This window comes from Aulostomus chinensis, chromosome 16 (genome assembly GCF_037954235.1).
Source record: "Aulostomus chinensis isolate RoL2024-O1b breed Wild chromosome 16, RoL_Achi_v1.0, whole genome shotgun sequence".
NCBI lineage: Eukaryota > Metazoa > Chordata > Actinopteri > Syngnathiformes > Aulostomidae > Aulostomus > Aulostomus chinensis.
In genome coordinates, this window is record NC_141335.1 from 8,478,863 (window position 1) to 8,486,346 (window position 7,484).

A 7,484-nucleotide genomic window follows, 5' to 3' on the forward strand; every position below is an offset into this window, starting at 1 on the left:
TGACAGCTACATAGCTTAGCTTAGCTTGAAGCTAATGGTGATTTATGGCTAACAATGGAAAAAGTGCCCTAAACTGTCCATTTACAAACTCTCAAGCACTCAAGGGTATAATCCACATCTTCTTTATCCAGTTGCACACCCAGTAATCCACAAAAGCTTTGATTTTGGGCAAAAAATAGCTGCTGTTGATAGCTGAAAGTTGCCATTAGCTTCAAGCCAAATATGCACAGGTGGCTCTTTTTGCATTCTGAAGTCATAAATACTCTAAGTGATGCAGGAGGGACAAAAACAACTTTGTGAGCTAAAGAAATTGATTTATGAGTACTTGAAAGGCAAAAAAAAAAAATTGTGAGTGAAGTATCGCTTGTACATAGAGCAATAACCAGCTCCGTATCTGTTTGTTCTGTCATTCAAACATGTCACAAGAAACAAGAAGCACAGGTGCAGGATTCAACATCCTGTAAACCCCCCCCCCCCACCCCCATGTTGCTAAGTTGCAAAAAAAAAAAGTCTTTGAAGCCATGAGATAAGAGGGAAATCCCAAAATCAATTAACCATTTTTTTTATTTGTGTTTTGAGGAGAGTCTGTAGTGGGATCACCTGTCCAGTCTATAGCAGCGACGCTATTGAGTCCTCTAAGACAATCTGCCGGACGTCCACTACCTCCCATGGAGTCATTTGAACACGCTGTACGTAAACTGATTCACCACAATAAAAGCACCGAGAATATGACAGGTTTTTACACCTAACGTGCGCACACATGTACACGCAGACATGCAGTCTCTTGCAGCTAACGGATAAGCACATAATTCTCCTTGTGAATAGATGTTGAAAAGACGGTCTTACTACTTGTCCTAATCTGTCTAACCAGATCTTTGCCTGATTGTGTACATTACATACGTGCAACACACGCCTAAGAGGCTGAAATGTTTTGTGTGTGGACGAGAATGCCAGACTTGCTTTATAAAAATAATCAGCCTCCCTCCTCTTCCTCGGATGAGATAAAACATCATCCTATTATATGACGAAGGGCCTCTCTCCTGCCTGAATCCCCCTGCTGCAGCCCAAATATCCCCTCACACCTACACTTAACACATGGCTCACATACACATATGTCAGAGACATGTACCTCCAAACCCCCTCTTCTTCCTCCTCTCCTTTCTTCTCTGGCAGCTGCGCGTCATTTGAACTATTTCCTATGAAACCTGGTATTCATAACTGCTGGTTCTGATTCCACCCCTGAGTCCTACTAACATCACAATGCTAATAGTTTAATCTGTGCGGCCATGACCCTGTCCCGTTGTTTAGATGTGACCTGAGTGGGTGAAAAAAGTCTCCCTCAGCACACACAGGACACACAAATACACACACACACACACACACACACACACACACACACACACACACACACACACAAAGACACACTACAGCTTGGAGTCATTGTCTCCATGTGAAATCTATCTATCTATCTATCTATCTATCTATCTATCTATCTATCTATCTATCTATCTATCTATCTATCTATCTATCTATCTATCTATCTATCTATCTATCTATCTATCATCTATCTATCTGATACTTGCAGAAAGGAGTCAATACGGTGACTCAATTCTGAGCAACCACCAGGAATTATAGCAGAGGGCTGTTAGATCCCATAACACACACACGCACGCACACACATGCACACACACACACACACACACACACACACACACACACACACACACACACACACACACACACACACACACACACACACACACACCACCTGACAGGAAAATATCTACATGCTGGCTGCAGAGTTTGTCCACACGTTTGTGTAAAGAACTCTTTCCTGTGTTAGCGAGGACTAATAGCGCACGTGTTTTAAGTCCACCAGCCGTCTTATCTGCAAATGGTTCTCAAAGGCTGTGTGTGTGTGTGTGTGTGTGTGTGTGTGTGTGTGTGTGTGTGTGTGTGAAATCATATTTCATGTCAAAACGAATGGCTGACATTTTCCAAACAACTCCTCTCCAGGCATGTGTTGCAACAGGGCAGCAGCCAGAGTGTAAATAGAAACACACAGACTCCAGTTAATAATTGTACCTCATCAAGAATGATACATTTTGACAAATACATACAGTATATAACCTCACAAACAAAATAATGCATGTTAGTAGGAGTGTCTTTTACTTCCAAAAATAGATATTTAGGTATAGTTGTTGGATTATGCCTCATGACACATCTCTGACCTCTTCTGATATGAAATGAAAACCATAAATATAATCATTAGTCTGGTGTTGCGTACAGCACTGATTACAACATAATGAGTGTGCCTGACTGAACGAGTATGGGCTGACAAAGTCATAAACTTGCACACATAGGATGGGTGGAGACTCCAGACAGTGTGGAGACGAGTGTTATAAACCTGGGAAAGACTTATCTCACCAAACACTAGTGTGCCTTCACATTGCAGATGAGTAATGTTATACAAAACAAACAATCCAGCTCTTAAAATGTATCGAATTGCACGCTGGAAGAAAAACGCAACCTTCATTATTATTATTATTATTATTATTATCGTGATTACTGAATATGAATAATGAGATAAAAATGTTGTAGTATTTGGATAAGTTGTTATGGGTCTGTGATGAAAAAGCCATATTTATATGATAAATCATTCAGATGGTCTGGACTGGACTTCTGAGTTGTTTTCCAATTTTGTCTTTTATTATCACTTTCATATCAATGATTTCTCTTCTTTGGATATGGATTTATACCTGGATGTGTTTGTGTGAAATAGTATTTGTGCATATGTTCAAAGTACTGATGTATGTGTTGTGTACATCTACCCACTTTTACTTCATTCCCCTTTTTTCCCTCCAGTGTCAGATATTTGTGTGTATAAAACTAAACTGAAATAAAATCATTCTTCACCAAATGTACAAGATAATAAGACATAACTTGAAGATTCACAAGTCAAAAATTATGAGCTACAGTCTGAATTATGAACAAAAATAATAATCATCTGCTAAAATAAAATCCAAATTCATGTTATGAAGAGTCCTAATTATGAGATTTGCAAGGATCATTGACAGATAACATGTAAAAGTCAGTTACTAATATCAATTGCTTTTAATTAAATAACTTTTAAAATATAGTTATGAGTTTTTAAAAAATAATAATTTCAGCAAATCATGCCATAATCTTAAGTATGTTTCTCATCATTATGAATATTATGGTTTAGCATTGGAATATTTATCACTAGTTTTGAGCTGAATTATTTTATTGGCACAAATGAACTTCCGTACCAGAGCCATCGTGTTGTGCATAGATCTCACAACACTACATGGACACAGAATTCCAACTGCATGTGATGGTGGATTGTTGCGAAATAAACATTCAAATGAGATTTCATAGTTTTAGTAATCAAGAAAGTCCCGTAATTATCTGTTTTTGAGTGTTGCAGCTCAGGAGTTTACTGCAGTAAACTCCCAGATACAGCAGTTCCACTCTTACCCTGACTTCACAACACAATAACACCAGAAACCTTTTGTTTTAATACAACACAAACATTCTTTTAAGTGTCATATTTTTCTTGAAACAAAAAAAACATCTGAAAGAGCTCATCCTGCTTTTTTTGGCTGCAGTTTCTTTAAGAAAACTCTCGTGTCGAGACTTATCAAGGGACTGGTGTCAAAACAAGATTGCATCAAAAGAGTAAGAATTATATTGATTACCTGACCCCCCTCCACTTTTTCCTCCTTCTTTATCTTTTTTTTTGGTTTATATTTACTGAGCTCTGCAGCTGCTTATTTGGCAAGATACAGAAATTCAGCTGAATACACGGCGAAGAGGATGCATAATGAATTCAACTTGAATCAATAAACAATTACGTCAACTTAATATCTACTATCTATTGTGTGACATTGTGTCTCTCTCCAATCAGGCTCCAGTGGTTGTGCATCCATTGTCAGAGGCCCAAAGCTCTTATCTTGCAACTTCTCCGCAGGTCTATCTTCTCTTAAAATCAAGTTTTTTTTACCCTACGGCACGGCAGAGAGCACAGATTTCAATTTGTACTCCCATTTCGCTCATTACTCGCTTTTTCCCCCTACCTCTCTACAAACTTGTTATTTTTTGATCCCCAGAAAGTGATTTAGTCCTCACAATATGAGCAATACCTGCCAAACACGTATGGGCGCACGCACACACACACACACACACACACACACACACACACACACACACACACACACACACACACACACACACACACACACATTCTCCACCACACTCAGAGTCAGGGACAATATTTTTATTGAGAGCTTCTTAAATTCTGCAGATGGGATCGCCACCTCCTGCCAAAATGTCTAGAGGCAGAATTCTCCACCTGTTCGCCGTCACTCACTTAGCAATAATAAAGCAATAATAATTTGATTATTTAGTCTCACTTTGGAGCTCAGACCAATTGTAATCTATTTACTCTCAGAGGATGATCGATAAACTGATGGACAGAGTGACTTTCACGTTTCTGAGAGAATTGTGGTTTGCTGCCATCTAAAGGTTTTTATCAAGTATTACAACTAAACCTTAGTTCCAATGTATTAGCGCCTCTCTGTGGTTAAAGATGTCATTATTTACACTTTTAATGTAAAGATTATTCTTAGAATTTAACCAACAAATGATCTCCGTAAATGATGTACGCTATTTGTGATTCCTTGCTTCCACATTCAGAGTAACACACTTCTCCTAAACCTGGATGGAACCACATGTGGTGAGTTTTAATGACGACACAACAACCTTGTACAACTCATCATCAAACACACTTTAGAAAGTTATTTGGTCCAGTGTACACCGTTATTTTACACATATTCAACCCAAAGATAAAGTTGCATGCATATACACACACCTCTCTGGCTCATCTGTGTACTGGAAGTAGACGAGTACTAGTAGTACTTACAAGTTATTCAACCCCCTGCTGCCACTAATTACAACTCACAATCATATGACTTGAAACAGTTTTACCACTTGGGTCCTATTTTGATTTTTTTTTTTTTTTTGGTGGCCACAGGATATAACTTCTTCCCTCAGTTTAATCCATTTGTAACAAATTGTCCCCTTATTTTAATGAATTAAAGAGCAAATATTAATTTGCGGCCGCAAGATATAAATTGTTGGCTCAATTTAAATTTTTTTTTTGGGGGGGGGGCTATGTGATACAACTTGTTGGCTCAATTTAATGAAGTTGTGGTATCCAAAAGTAGCTTTTGTTGCCCTACATATAACATTTTCCCTCAATTTCATCACTTTATGCCCACAAATAATCTTGTGGGCCAAAATCAATCAAATTGAGGGAAAAATTCTATCTTATGTCCCAATAAATAAATAAATGAATTCATTAATTGATACACTTTCTCTCTGTATGACCTCCCAAGGGCTCCGTAGGGATATGAATTTTCATTTCTTTAATTCTAAACCTCGTATTCAGTGTGTTTGGTGGTACAACTCTTGCAATATATGATCCAGCTGCTAAAAAAACCCACAACAGTAACATGTCTAATTGTACTTCCACTTGTACACGTTTGGCAGCACCTGATAAGTACATTTATGTGTATTATTAGTTAGTATATAATACAATTGCAGTTTCTCATGAGAGCCCTGAGGTCAGCCTTTTTTAATTCTGTATCAGTAGTCTAATCTTCTATTACATATCATTTACCCATCACTGGATATTACATACAGACATTTGTGAAACACTACACAGCGATAACACACCGGCACGTACAACACACCACATACAGATACACAGCTGCATTTCATGACCATAAAACAACTCACGGATTCATTTAATTCAGAGTTTTTCACATGCGTTTCTGGATCAATATCTGCCTGACAAAAGCAGACAAATATTTCTGTCTTGACAGTTTACTATCATATGGAGGAGGGGCTTGTCTCATTTGCACTTTTTATATTGCTGACTATCATTTAAGGCCATATTTGGTGATGTGATGTTAAACCGTCAGGCTTTAGCAGCCCTCCAACATTCAAACAAGGCTCCTACATTGTAGTTAACCACCATCTGTCATCCCAAACTTTCGTTTTTCATCGCTACCAGGTCTCGTAAGCAGCAAAACAATCACCCAAACAAATATTATCTGTTCGCGTTAATGCGGGAAGGATGTAGCTTTGACACCCAGTGGAACCACTTTGGATGAGTTATGATAGCAGAGGGACGAAGGCATCAGGCTGCAGGAAACATTTGGAGGAGATTTATTTCTTGCCCTCTAGTATTCACGCCATGTAGGATTTTCTAGCGAGGAGAGAAAGAGGCACTATAGAGATATAAGATTCCTGGCTGATCTGGAGAAAATTGATTCTTTTCACCTCAGAGATCCACCTGAGAATTTGAACTCAAGCCATAATTCTGGGGTTATAAAAAAAAAAAAAAGAGAGAAACTTCCTCTGAACTAAATGAACAAAAGCATGAAAGGGAATGCGTGAAATGTGCTTAGCTTCAACTGGCCATTCCCCGATGCATTATTTCTTCTGTGGTCTCCATACATCGACCACACAGCATGTGACATCATAAAATGGGGACTATTTTAATTTTAGAGGTTGAATTTGATACATGCTTTAAACACAAGTAGAGGACAGCGGAATCCCATCAGGATACTCCCAACGCTCTCATAAAAGCTTCATATTTGAACAGTCTGGAGATTATTTTGCCACAAAGAGCTGGATTGTAATCTTCTGCTGTCATCCTTCATCTATTTCTGCTTCACTTCGGGATGACTGCATCCGTGCTCATCACCCTGCACTGAAACTGCATCATGCCTGGCAGCTGCAGTGTGTTAGCAGCCTTCTGAGGTCAGACTGGGGGAGAGAAATTCGTTTGGATCCGTATTATACGAAGGATTTTTCTGTGTTATCTTTATACATCAGTGTGAATCATCGGATTTGATTGGAGGCTTTTGCTTTTTCCAGGAAACGTCACCACTCAATCCTGCTTAAAGAATTTTTTTTTTTTGTAAAACTGAGGCTGCACTTCACATGCGCTTTGCACATATCTATGGCCAATTATCTATGCAGAATATTTTATAAACACCTGTAAAAGGAACACACCAACTTTTTGGCAATCACACTTATCCCCATCCTCTCCAGAGCCGTAAAAGCAGATTGATTCTCCCCTCTGTTTGTGCATGAGGGAGCTGAAACAAACAGAGAGGCCAGTAAGCGTAGCGCAATGAATAGTAGTGGATGGGAAGTGTTAGCACACCTCTGCAAAAAGTAATAAAAGAGACTTTGTCTACTTATAAACACGGAAAAAAGAAATCATGACAGATGTGTGACAACTACCACTAATCATGGCTGACTTCGTGAGAGAGGATGAGGAGGGTTATAAATGATGAATCGAACAAAATCCTGAATTTGATCTCTGTGGTGACTTTTCACAAGGGTATGCTAACACTTACCAATCTCTACCGTTCATTGTGCTAAGCTAA